The sequence below is a fragment of the Muntiacus reevesi genome, chromosome 6 (assembly GCF_963930625.1).
Source record: "Muntiacus reevesi chromosome 6, mMunRee1.1, whole genome shotgun sequence".
NCBI lineage: Eukaryota > Metazoa > Chordata > Mammalia > Artiodactyla > Cervidae > Muntiacus > Muntiacus reevesi.
This window is the reverse complement of record NC_089254.1, coordinates 65,840,416-65,854,868: the sequence shown is the minus strand read 5'-3', so window position 1 is coordinate 65,854,868 and position 14,453 is coordinate 65,840,416. Positions and strand designations below refer to the sequence as shown.

At 40.8% G+C, this 14,453-nt stretch overlaps 1 non-coding gene across 1 annotated transcript; it reads left to right on the top strand.

Moving 5' to 3' along the window:
- Positions 1 to 12,563: 12,563 nt before the first annotated feature.
- On the top strand, positions 12,564 to 12,722 carry LOC136171324 (U1 spliceosomal RNA). Its single transcript, XR_010663858.1, has one exon. It is a non-coding gene; the product is annotated as a U1 spliceosomal RNA (small nuclear RNA).
- The last annotated feature ends 1,731 nt before the right edge of the window (positions 12,723 to 14,453 follow it).

Genomic DNA, 14,453 nt, shown 5'->3' with positions numbered 1-14,453 from the left:
ACTCATTTGTTCTCATAGCGCCCCCATGAGGCAGGTATTATGCATGCATGCTAAGTCACTTCAGTCGTGACCAACCCTTTGTGACCCTGTGGACTGTAGACCGCCAGGCTTCTCTGTCCATGGGATTCTCCAGACAAGAATACTGGAGTGGGTTGCCATTTCCTCCTCCAGGAGATCTTCCCAACCCAGGGATTGAACTTGAGTCTCCTGCAGCTCCTGTGTTGCAGGCTGATTCTTTACCTCTGAGATAGATCACTTTTTCCCAGAACGCTTTCCTGGAATCCCTTGTTATTCTGCCTTACACATTTCATGGTAAATATTTACCCATCTGTTGGCCTCACTAGATCAGTGCAATCAGGAACCATGCCTGTTTTGTAACCTGTTATCCACTGTACCTAACTTAGCACCTGGCATAGGGTAGGTCCTTAAGTTTTTGTTGACTGACTGGCTGGATCAGTGAATCAGTGTGGAGAGGAATAACTCACTCAAGCCCACTGGCTAAGAAGTGGAACCGAGACTCAAACCCATGGCTCTAAACTCTCAAGTCCAAGCTCTTAAATGTCATGTAGCAGTTTCTTCCATCCCATGCCTAGTGCCCAAACAAAAACAGTATGTCAATTTGAGCAATAACATGGTAATTAAAACTCCATGCCAGATCATCCTTTATCACTGGGGAAATGTTGAGTTCCCTCAGGGCTCTGTCTAAAGAGCTGTGTACTCGGCATGGTGTGAAGCGTTGAAGGGAAAAAGAAATAGAGCCTGTCCTCAAGAAGATGGCAATGTCATGCACTGGGGTGTTGCCACCCTGAGGGGTGTAAAGAGCACCCCGCCACCCCTGATGTCCCCAGAAGCACCCCAGGCCTAGCCTCCTCCTGACTGTGGTCAAAGCTCTGAAGAAATCCATTTAATACTCCAAAGTCTGGCCTTGAGAAAATCTTAATGTTCCGAATACAAAGGGTGGAGTGGGGTGAGATGATGCAGAATTGAGGGTGGTGGGGGGTGTGCAGAAACTCTTTTCCTAAATGAAAAGCCAAAATAAAATAAATAAATGAAAACATAAATCACAGTGTCTTCTCTGGGCTCCTGGCTGGAGGAAAACAAATTAGAAAGGGCTTGAATGAAAGGAGTATTGAAGAAGCTTGACTTGAATTAAGTGGTTATATATTTTAAAAGCACTTTGTTGGGTCCTGTAAAAATAGCAAATAAAAAGGTAGTAATATCCCTTGGCTCTTGGAGGCAAACACCAGTAATAAAGTAGATTTCGGTCGGGGGGAATTTAAGAGAATAAACTTCAGGAGAAGGGAAAAGAAAAGCACTGGGCTTAGAAACACTTTCATTTCTCCCTTAATAATTAATGATGAGGTGCTCTCTTTTCAAATAGACATCATGTGTCTTTCTAACACCATTCACTTTCCTCTTAAAATGGCCCCAAATAAAATTTAAGGACATAAGTTGAAATTTTTTTCTTTTGACAGGCAACCTAAAAGAGTGATTTCAGAGCTATCGAATATATATAATTTAGAGTCCCTTTTACAATCTCTTTATACATAGTTTGAGAAAAATTTCACAATGAAAATTGTCACAAGCATCTACCCCAGTTGTCAACAGCCAATTGCAATTCCTTTTTGACCAGTTGTATTGTTATCAATTTAAAAATAAACCTTAACTGGAGAACTTAAAGATTTTTACAAATATAGAGGCTTGAGCAATGAGTCTTACAAAAATGGCGGTGGAAGGAAATAACATGAGGAAAGTTACCAGGAAAGAGCTCAATGAACTTTCTCCTTGTTAAGAAATGTTTAAATCCTTTTGTTTGTAAATGGCAGGTGGGTTGTACAATTCCAATGTAATTTCAGAAAGCCATCTTCTGAATGTAATAAACATGTCTGCAATAATAGGATTCAGAAAATAGCAAAATGCATTCCAGACGCCCTTTGAATGTGCATACAGAACAGAGAATTTAGCTATAATTGGCTGTAATACAGTTATGGACAGCAAATGACACGCTGTGGATTTGGGTGATGGTGCAGCTCTGATTAGGGATGGTGCATTTCAGCTGAATATCAGAAATAAAATAGTGAGTGTATGGTGACACAGCAGCTTTTCTGCCTCCTTCCCTCCTTCTCCCATTCCTTCCTTGCCTGCCTTCTTCCCTTCCTCTCTTTTTAGTTCCTCATTTTATTCCCTTCCATTTAACTGAAGTATCATAACTTCAACCAGAAAACTTATTGTTATCGACTAACTACTGTCAGGCAGGACTCCATTGTTTTCAGAGACTAACAATTGTATGGAAAGGGGGGAAGTAAGAGCCCATGGAGAACTGACTTTTGGAGAACTAGATGTAATTTGAATCAAGAATTATAATAGGAAATAAACCATTACAATAAACAAGGAAACATGTACACAATTACTTTCATGGTGTAATTTTATTCACTCTAGTTGAGAAAATAAAGAGATAATACTGACCGTAGCACCTGGGTATTTAATGCAAACTGTAAAATCTATTATATTAAACAAAGTCAAAAGCGATGTGAAAGATCTTGAATCTATTCAAGGCATGCACCTCATTACAGACTTAGCAAATTAAAACACAAATAGGATTAGAAAAGAATAATGTAACAATCTCCCACTACGGTCCCTAGAGCATTAAGTCATAAATTGGGTTTGCATTAAATTGTGCCTGCAGTATTGAATTCAGGGAAAGAGCTGTGGGCTGGAGATAAACCATGCTGGGCTTCTCACCAACTTTGGCAAAGCTATGTGTTTTCTGAGACGTGTAGTAAATTTGTTAGAATATAGCAGGTCCACACAAAAAAATGAGCACTTCATATCTTAATTAAAAAAATGTCAGTGTCACACCATATGTGGCCTGCAGAGATATAAATGCAGACAAAAATCCACATGTGAAATGGAACTGCAGTATCCACGGGTGTATATAAAGGGCTGTTCCAGTAAATGCATTGCCTAATACAGACAAATTGTTTCTTTTTTCTTTTTCTTTAAAAACTCTCAACACAAGAGTTTTTGATGCATTTGTTTTGTTTTTATTTGTTTGGTTTTGCAAAATAAAAAACAAAAGGAGAGAGCAAAACCATCCTTTTTCAGAGAACACGTGGGCTTTTAGATCATTCTGAGGAATGTTTTTTTCGTCCTATATGAAGATGAGACCTTAACTATTCCGGCTCTTCCATAGAAAATTACATATGACTTCATTTTTAAAGGCAAGTATGTGTACTTAAATCAGTTTTTCAAGTGATTCACATTGAAAAACCACTGTCCATATCCTTTCCATTCCGGCTTACTCTAGTTTGTTTCCTAACCCCTGGGACAAGGAGGCTAAATCTGGGAAAAATGAAATGCTTCTAATTATTTGTTGGAGAAGGAAATGGCAACCCACTCCAGTGCTCTTGCTTGGAAAATCCCACTGATGGAGGAGCCCGGTGGGCGACAGTCCATGGGGTCACAAAGAGTCAGACACGACTGAACTACTTCGTTTTCTTTCTTTCTTTCTAATTATTTGTATTGTGCCCTTATGTTAATACCAGCTAACTCTTTGCAAATGGACAGGTCAAGGGCAGAAAGTAGGCTGGTAGTCCTTTTTCCTCAGGGCTCTGTCCAAGGGCAGGACTCTATTTTCTCTGACTTCCTAAGACTGTTAAGAGAATTAGCAAAAACTGAGTAAAATGTATAAAAATGTTAGCTTTCCTGTCCCTGCTTCATCACTGAGTTTAAGTCACAGAAGCAATCTATGCAAGGCCACCGGCCTTCACTGGTTCCCCCAGCGGAAGGGTGGCCTTCGGCCCTATGATGTGTGCAAGAACTGCTCAGTTCCGTGGTGAAATTGATCCAGACCTCCCTGAGCAGGGACGTCCACGGGCCTCTTCCTCGCCTGCCACTCTTTCTCCTTCATCCCTGCTGGTTTCCATCCTCTCCCTTCCAGCCCTCGCAGCTGTCCTTGCCTCCCAGCGAAGGGCTTCTACAACCCACTCAGTAGCAGTCTGTTTAAACCAGCATTGTCTGTTTTTAAGAGCTATTTTGAAAGTCTAAACGGCTCCCATTTTGGCTTTAGTAAGACAAATATGGGCTAAAACACGCAATGCCCCTTAAGTGTGATGGATGCCCTGGACCCGCTGGAGTTTCCCAGAGCCACAGTGTGGCTTGTCCTGGTAGCAATTTTTTTGCCATGTTATTTATGTGGTGGTTTTACTTCTAATTATGGCTTATGATGGCTGTTAGCGCTGAGCAGTAAGAGAGCAAACTGCATTGTGCTATTTAACTCCAGCCTATAAAACGGGTGATAAAGCCAAGGGCTTAAAACCAAAACAAAACCTTCCAAAAATGTAACTTTCTGTGACAAGCTCACATTTGTGACTGCCATTCTGAGGCTGGAAACTTTCACTGAAGAAGTGCTTGGAGGCAGGTGACTCCTGAGGCCTGGGAACCTCAAATTTCAGCTCCAGCTTCGTTCTGAAGTCATCCTTTATTGTAGATAAAACAACCCTGGACCTCAGATGTAATTAACACATGCCAGGTTTAATCAGGACCAGGGTACTTGTTGTTTGGAAACTAATGAAAGCAAATAGATGTTACTTAACACCGTACATAATGAAAGGTCTTTTGTGGTTCTCAATTTTGATTACTATTTTTTGATGCTGAGAAGAATGCCACTTGGTGTGTGTATAAACAAAGAAGATAAATGGCTGGGATGAGAATGAGTTGTCCGTAATCTGATTAAAGCGATAGAGCTGGCTCCTAGGAGAACCGCATTGGGGTTTAATGATTGGTTTGTTGTTCTTAATATGTCTCATGTTCACTCTTAAAGAAATCAAGAAAAATGTTAAGAGGTTACTGATATTTCATTCTGGCGTTGGGCTGTCAGAGCTTCTGACAGGAAAAGAGCATTCTGTGACTGGAACCCAATGTCCAGCCATGTATGTTAATTTGCCCAAATGCTATTAGGAGGCATTTAAAACTGAAATCTGCCCCTTTCACCCACTCTGCTGGCAGAGCCAGCAAGGCTGAACAGGCAAGAACAGGCTTGTATTTGTTGAAGTTGCGATGTGCGTAAACATCTGAGAAATGCTACTCATCTTCTATTTGTTAGTTCCTTTTCCTTCTTGACAAAACTGTTCTATTTCTTGAAGATGTCTGCTAGTGTTTGGATAATAAGTACATTATTTAAAAACTCAGGAATACTCTAGCCTGTTGGGATATTAGGTGGAAAACTCACATACATTCTTGAGCTCTGCAGGGGCTCATGATGGTTGAATGTAATATTTGCTCTTCCGCTCCTGCCTTTTAGTGAGTTCTGTGGTCCTGTCAGTGAGTACACACACGTGTGTATGTGTGTACATTCATACACACCATTACTCATAACTGAGTGGTCCTGAAAAATTAAGTTGGTCTAACAACTTGAACAATAGACAGAGAGCTGACTTTGTGCATTGTGTGTCACCTCCAGAATACAATCAACATAAGTTCTCAGGTATATAATAGACTTCAGGATGACCTCAGTGATGCTCGACTCTTTGGACACGACTCAGTGACTGAACAACAACAACAACAGTGATGGTCAGCCAGTGAGATCTTGGCTGCCGTTAGAGCTCCACACTGAGTAATTGAATTCCAGCTGGACAGGAATAGGATTAGTCTGCTTATTTTAAACCAGTAATCCAAATGACTTTGCGTCCTCTAGTATCATTTCATCAAATACATATTTGAGCACCCACTGTGCTAGTGTCCCATTTTACAGATGAGAAAACTGAGGTTCGGAGAGTTTAAGTAACTTCCGAGTGTTTTAGTCAGTAGCTTAGTCTCAATTCTGAACAAAATCTGATTCTCCAGTTCACCTTCTTTCTACCACCCTGTCAATAGACCAGTAGTTAAACCTCCATGTTTTGAGAAATAGTAAATGTCTCTATCTGGTCTATCTTCTTGATAAGGCCCATGGATCTGACGGAAACTGGTGACTGGCCCTCTCCCATGTGAGGGCTGGGGCTTGGCCTGCTGGTTCCCCACACCTGGGCAGGTGGGGTGTGATTTCCACATATTTCTCAGGTCCCTGGTGTGTAGGCCTCTTCTTTCCTTCACAGAGAGCCATTGACTTCAGTCACTTCCCAACAGACCGAGGTTGAATTCCACAGGGACACAGGAAGGACATGAGTTGGAGACAACCTGAGAAAGAGTCAGTCCTTTTCGTTTCTTTCCCAAGCCGCCTTTTTCTCCATCCAGCCCATTCTAGAGCCATGTGGTCGTGCACTGGCACCCCCTCTCAAGAGTAGGGAGAGGAAGTGAAGGATGATGAGAAGCAAAACCATGGCTGTGCTATTTATTATGCCTCTGACTTCAAAAAACAATGGAGAAGGAGATTGGAACTAAATTTGGCATTTCTCTTAGAAAATGCTGGCAGCCATTTTAGTGGCAGTTTTGGGGCACCTGAATGTATTAGCTAAAGGCTATCTGGCAGGATCAGGGTGGGCAAGCCACTTCTCCTCTCTGGGCCTCAGTTTCCTCTTCTGCACCAGATGCACATGGGGCCAGGTGATCCCTGTGAGTTCCTGGGAAAGCAGCGAGGTGTAGGGCAGGTCTGCTTCTCTGGAGTCAGCTGATGCTCTGAATCTTAGCTCTGTCACTCAGTCCTGGCATAAGTTGTGCGACCTGGGGTCAGTTATTCAACTTCTCTGAAGCTCAGTTTCTACCTCTGTGAAATGGGGAAAAGAGTACCCCTCAAAGTGTCATTAAAGCATGCATGCTCCATTGTGTCTGATTCTTTGCAACCCTATGTACTGTAGCCTGCCAGGATCCTCTGTCCATGGAATTTTCCAGGCAAGAACATTGGGGTGAGTTGCCATTTCCTACTCTAGCGGATCTTCCTGACCCAGGGATGGAACCCATGTCTCTTGTGTCTCCTGCGTTGGCAGGTGGGTTCTTTACCACTAGCACCACCTGAGATGCTCAAAGGGTCATTAAGAGGTTTAGTATGGCTAATGCATGCACAGCTTCTGGAGAAGGCATTTCTCCAGGACTGGAAGGAAGAACAGGTGAGTAGGATTATTTGAAGGCTAGTGAGGGAGAGTAACTGGTCTCTGACGATGTACAGGCTAGGAGGGGCTGGGGGTGGGACATGGGGCTCTAGGTGACCCTTCCGAAGGGAGGAGAAAATGAAGTAACTGTTACTAGTAGGGTAGAAAACAGGGCACCTGGATGCCAAGCTTCCCCAGGAACGTTACCTTAGGGGGGAAAAAAACAAATCCCGAAACACTTCTGCCTCCCTGCCTACTGCTTTTCATTTCTTAACTCTTTATTTTTAATGAAGACAGGAAGGTTTACAATTTTGAGAGTTCCATTTATTTCTACCATTTTCATCTAAAACAGTACAATGAACACTTACTCCACCTGGGTTTTAACTGCAGTTGGATGAATGTCAGTATTAAATAAACATGTTCTGTGTACTTTGTGTTGTCTCTTCTGTTCCCTAATTGTCCATCTGTCTGTACTTTTTTTTATCACCAGTCATCAGACTAGTCCTCTCTCCTTCTTTCTCATTCTCATCCTTCATCATCACAGTGGGTCACAGGAAAATACAGAAGAGGGACAGAGTTGAACTATAGGTACTGAACCATGTGCACGAAGCAACCCAGAGAGCAAATCTTTCCCAGAAGGGCACAAGGAGGATCCCAGTGAAGGAGAGAGATGCCTTCCATTCCTGGGCTCACTGTCCAATGCCTCCAGGCCACTGGTGGGCACCCTAGGCAGGGAAGCTGACCTGTCCCTATCGGTGCTCAGCAGAGACTAGAGGATCATGCACCTGAGCAAGAGAACTGAGATGACTCCCGGGCCCCCGTTCTCTCTGGGTTCCTCCTTAGGTGTCACTCACCCAGTGGAGCTGGGACTCGATGACACCAATAAAGCAGCAGGAGTTTTCTTTGCATAATCATGGTCAAATATTTATATTTGTTTAAAATTTGCTTCTATTGGATTTTTTGTAATTCATATCTATTTCTAAAATAAATCTGAATCTCTTTTATAAGTAAGCATGGTTAAAAAAATAAAAAAGAACAAAAAAGGAAGAAAGTAGGACTGAAATGACTGAAAAGGAGCAGAGGCACTAGATGTTCCCAGACATCTGAGATGAGATCATCAGAACCGCTAGGCATGGCTCTGAGCTAAGGCAAAAGAAAATCTGGGGTGACATTATTTCATTTCATCCGACAAAATAAAGAGGTGGGGGCACATCTTTTTTTTTTTGCTGAGTCACTGCTTCCTGGAACAACTCAAGGAGGAATTTATTACCTGGTTTCTTGTATAAGTGAATGTTGGATGACCAGTTGCACAGAGCCTACAAATAGAACTTCACATAAAGACAAAAAAAAGTGACATGGACCACTACCCCTTTCTGAAAGGATGACAGAGGCAGATCCAATATTTGGTCACTACATTTTATGTTATTTTAATTAATTAATTTATTTTAATGGAGGCTAATTAATTTACAATATTGTGGTGGTTTTTGCCATACATTGACATGAATCAGCCATGGGTGTACATGTGTTCCACATCCTGAACCCCCCTCCCATCCCTCCCCATCCCATCTCTCTGGATTGTCCCAGTGCACCAGCTTTGAGTGCCCTGTTTCATGCATCAAACTTGGACTGGTGATCTATTTCACATATGGTAATATACATGTTTCAATGCTATTCTCTCAAATCATCCCACCCTCGCCTTGTCCCACAGAGTCCAAAAGTCTGTTCTTTATATCTGTGTCTCTTTTGCTGTCTCACATATAGGGTCATCTTTATCATCTTTCTAAATTATACATATATATATATATGTATATATGCATTAATATACTGTATTGGTGTTTTTCTTTCTGACTTACTTCACTCTGTATAATAAGCTCCAGTTTCATCCACCTCATTAGAACTGATTGAAATGTGTTCTTTTTATAGCTGAGTAATATTCCATTGTGTATATGTACCACAGCTTTCTTATCCATTCATCTGCCGATGGACATTTAGGTTGCTTCCATGTCCTAGCTATTGTAAACAGTGCTGCAGTGAACGTGGCGGTAAACAGGTCTCTTTCAATTCTGGTTTCCTCAGTGTGTATGCCCAGGAGTGGGATTGCTGGGTCATATGGCAGTTCTATTTCCCGTTTTTTAAGGAATCTCCACACTGTTCTCCATAGTGGCTGTAGTAGTTTGCATTCCTACCAACAGTGTAAGAGGGTTCCCTTTTCTCCACACCCTCTCCAGCATTTATTGCTTGTAGACTTTTGATAGCTGCCATTCTGACTGGTGTGAGATGGTACATCATTGTGGTTTTAATTTGCATTTCCCTGATAATGAGTGATGTTGAGCATCTTTTCATGTGTTTGTATGTCTTCTTTGGAGAAATGTCTGTTTAATTCTTTGGCCCATTTTTAAAAAAATTTTTTTCAATTATTTTTATTAGTTGGAGGCTAATTACTTCGCAACATTGCAGTGAGTTTTGTCATACATTGACATGAATCAGCCATGGAGTTACATGTATTCCCCATCCCGATCCCCCCCCTCCCACCTCCCTCTCCACCCGACTCCTCTGGGTCCTCCCAGGGCACCTGGCCAGAGCACCTGTCTCATGCGTCCCACCTGGGCTGGTGATCTGTTTCACCATAGATAATATACATGCTGTTCTCTCGAAACATCCCACCCTCGCCTTCTCCCACAGAGTCCAAAAGTCTGTTCTGTATATCTGTGTCTCTTTTTCTGTTTTGCATATAGGGTTATCATTACCATCTTTCTAAATTCCATATATATGTGTTAGTATGCTGTAATGATCTTTATCTTTCTGGCTTACTTCACTCTGTATAATGGGCTCCAGTTTCATCCACCTCATTAGAACTGATTGAAATGTGTTCTTTTTATAGCTGAGTAATATTCCATGGTGTATATGTACCACAGCTTCCTTATCCATTCGTCTGCTGATGGGCATCTAGGTTGCTTCCATGTCCTGGCTATTATAAATAGTGCTGCGATGAACATTGGGGTGCACATGTCTCTTTCAGATCTGGTTTCCTCAGTGTGTATGCCCAGGAGTGGAATTGCTGGGTCATATGGCAGTTCTATTTCCAGTTTTTCAAGAGAAATCTCCACACTGTTTTCCATAATGGCTGTACTACTTTGCATTCCCACCAACAGTGTAAGAGGGTTCCCTTTTCTCCACACCCTCTCCAGCATTTATTGCTTGTAGACTTTTGGATAGCAGCCATCCTGACTGGCGTGTAATGGTACCTCATTGTGGTTTTGATTTGCATTTCTCTGATAATGAGTGATGTGGAGCATCTTTTCATGTGTTTGTTAGCCATCTGTATGTCTTCTTTGGAGAAATGTCTGTTTAGTTCTTTGGCCCATTTTTTGATTGGGTCATTTATTTTTCTGGAATTGAGCTTCAGGAGTTGCTTGTATATTTTTGAGATTAATCATTTGTCTGTTTCTTCATTTGCTATTATTTTCTCCCAATCTGAGGGCTGTCTTTTCACCTTACTTATAGTTTCCTTTGTTGTGCAAAAGCCTTTAACTTTCATTAGGTCCCATTTGTTTATTTTTGCTTTTATTTCCAATATTCTGGGAGGTGGGTCATAGAGGATCCTGCTTGGCCCATTTTTTGATTGGGTCATTTATTTTTCTGGTATTGAGCTGCATGAGCTGTTTGTATATTTTTGAGATTAATTCTTCATCAGTTGCTTCATTTGCTATTATTTTCTCCAACTCTGAAGGCTGTCTTTTCACCTTGCTTATAGTTTCCTTTGTTGTGCAAAAGCTTTTAAGTTTAATTAGGTCCTAATTGTTTATTTTTGCTTTTATTTCCATTACTCTGGGAGGTGGGTCATAGAGGATCTTGCTGTGATTTATGTCAAAGAGTGTTTTACCTATGTTTCCTCTAGGAGTTTTATAGTTTCTCATCTTACATTTAGATCTTTAATCCATTTTGAGTTTATTTTTGTGTATGGTATTAGAAAGTATTCTAGTTTCATTCTTTTTTTTTTTTTTCCCCATGATCAAAGCACTTTATTTTTTTATTTATTTTTTTTTTCCAGTGGGTTTTGTCATACATTGATGTGAATCAGCCATAGAGTTACACGAATTCCCCATCCCGGTCTCCCATCCCACCTAGTTTCATTCTTTTACAGGTGGTTGAGCAGTTTTCCAAGCACCACTTTTAAAGGGATTGTCTTTTCTCCATTGTATATTCTTGATTTTCCTTTGTTAAAGACAAGGTGACCATAGGTGCATGGATTTATCTCTGGGCTTTCTATTTTGTTCCATTGATGTATATTTCTGTCTTTGTGCCAGTACTATACTGTCTTGATGACTATAGCTTTGTAGTATAATCTGAAGTCGGGAAGGTTGATTCCTCCAGGTCCATTGGTCACTACATTTTAGATTGGACTCAACACTATCCTTTAAAAAATAATCACTTTTAAAAATAAATTTTTCTTATATTAAAAGTGATGCGGTTGTATTGTAGAGAACTTGTCAATTACAGATTAAAAACAGAGAAAATGATAACTTCTCCACTTAGGTAACCACTATTAACATTTCCGTCTTTTCTATCTATGCATAGATACACATGTCTACTTTACAAAGATAAACAATTACACATAATGTTTTGTGAAACTTTTTTTCATTTAATCATATACCTTAAACACTTCCCACTCAATAAATCTCTCTACAATATCAATTTGAATGCTTGCAATACTGTATTGGTACCAATACTATAGAATACATCAAGAAGATAGTATTGCAATATATTTGCCCAATTCCCTCTGTGCTAAATATATGAATATCTAACATTTCACCTTTATAAATAATTCCATAGTGACCATCTGGGGCTAACTGTTCTCCAGGGATCTTCTGTGACTAACTGTATTTCAGGGAGGGAAAGCCAGTTCATTCAAGGTCACTATGCTCTAGAGGTCAATGACTTGCCTGATGACTTGTGGGCACAATCTGCATGTACGTTTTGTACTTTTCTAGGCAGGAAGGAGGAAACAGTGATGGGAACCCACAGTCTTGATTAGAGAGTGTTTTCTGGGATGCTTCATGAAGGGAACAGAATTCTTTGTTTTTGTCTGTATGACCTGTAGCCTCAGGAAAGAATGGAGACAGAGAAGACAGAGGGTGGGGATCACTGCAGAAGTAGATAGTATGGGATCCATACTGGCCACGGATTAGATCCCTAATGTTCCCTGATGGGGAGGGTTCCAGTTTCTCTAGGTGTGCTGCTCTTCCTGAGGGTTTGCTCATGGCAGGAGCATGGTGGCCCTGGGTAGAGGTGGGATGCATTTGGATAGTCTTGCTTGTATGTAGTAAGTTTATTACTCTGAAAAAGGACACAGTGAGGGAAGGAGAGAGTAGGATGATATGAGAGAATAACATTGAAACATATACATTACCATATGTAAAATAGATAGCCAGTGGGAGTTTGATGTATGATGCAAGGAACCCAAAGCCAGTGATCTGTGACCACCCAGGGAGGTGGGAAGGGGAGGGAGATGAGAAGGGGGGGTTCAAGAAGGAGGGGACAATACTTACCTGGCAGGGGAGATACCATGATCACAAAGGTGGTTTTCCCAGGGCGAGGCTTATCCATTGCACTCCAGATATGCTGACCCCTGTGATTTCCCCAAATGTGGGACACTCGACTGCATAATTTGTGGTAGTGGGGGACTGCGTTCGAGCTAAAAAAAAAAAAAAAAGAAGGAGGGGACAAATATATATCTAATGCTAATTAATGTTGATGTATGGCAAAAACCACCACAATATTGTAAAGTAATTATCCTCTAATTTAAAAATAGTAATAATAATAAAGAGGGGGGAAGGTGCATAGCATTTTTTTTCTTTTTTAAAAAATTTATTTATTTTAGTTGGAGGTTAATTTCTTTACAATATTGTAGTGGTTTTTGCTATACATTGATGTGAATCAGCCATGGGTTTACATGTGTTCCCCATCCTGAACCCCCCTCCCACCTCCCTCCTCGTCCCATCCCACTGGGTCGTCCCATCCCACTGGGTCATCCCAGTGGTGCATAGCATTTGGAAGTGGTTCTCCCTCTCCACAGTTCAGAAGACTCGAAGGTAGTTTGTGATCTAAGCACCAAAATTGAAATTGCTTCCAAAGAGCCATACACATATTCAACTTTCCATTCCTTCAGGTTTTCCCTAAGCATGGCAGTCCCTAGTGGACCTCAGACAGAAGAGAATTTATGTGTTTGAATACTGATAAAGAAGATTTTTTTCTGGATAGTGGGATATAGTAGCAAAGTGAAAGTTGCTCAGACATGTCGGACTCTTTGCGACCCCATGGACTGTAGTCCATGGCATTCTCCAAGCCAGAATACTGGAGTGGGTAGCCTTTCTCTTCTCCAGGGGATCTTCCCAACCCAGGGATCTAAGCCAGGTCTCCCACATTGCAGGCAGATTCTTTACCAGCTGAGTCACAAGGGAAGCCCAAGAATACTGTAGTGGGTAGCCTATCCCTTCTCCAGTGGATCTTCCTGACCCAGGAATCAAACCGGGATCTCCTGTATTGCAGGCAGATACACACAGCTACAATATGTCCCCAAGCATGTTTATGTGTTCACACACATCCAATAACTTCACACTAAGTACATGTGAGTAGGCTTAATTTAATCATCACAAATCTGAATTTATTGTAATCATATTCCCAGCACTGTTCTTTTTCCCTAAGTGTTTTTTATTTTCTAGATTGTACTTCAACCCCAAAGGACATACTTTTGAGAAAATACTTCGTTAAAGACATTTTTGGAGCAACTTTTTTTATTCATTAGCTTGTTTCAAAGTGAACTTGAACAGAAATGCTTTTTGCTAAAGTATAAATACATCTGTTCTATGATCTAATTGTACAATTGGTTAGGATTTTTATCTATCAGTTCAAAGGGAAACTTGGTTTCAGTGAATTTGTTTTTAATAAAACTGTGTTATCTATGATAAATATATTTCACTTTGTTCAAATGGATTTGATTGGGAAAACATATTGAGCAGAAGTACTGGTAGAGCTTAATTTCATTGCTTTGAGAAAACGTATTGAATGCTGGTTTGAATTAAATTCTATTTGTTTTAATAAAAGTGTATTGGCCTGAGTGTACATATATTTGTTTTAGTGGCAGTGCTTTGGATCCAATAAAACTATATTGGCTTCACTGCTTATGTCTCCTTTTCAGTGAAAATGGATTGAATGGGAAAACGAAATAGGCATGAAGCAGCCAGCCCCAAGGTTTCTACTTGGCGAGAGTATCCAAATAACTGGGAGGGAGTGGATTTCCATAGAGTTTAAATCAAAATATGCTTTTAAATTTAAATACCTTTTTACCATCAAGGACTCAGATGTGAGACTGAATTGCTGCCATAAAGAGTGCAATTTTCTGAAGTAGCCCTTTCCATGGACAAGTTATGG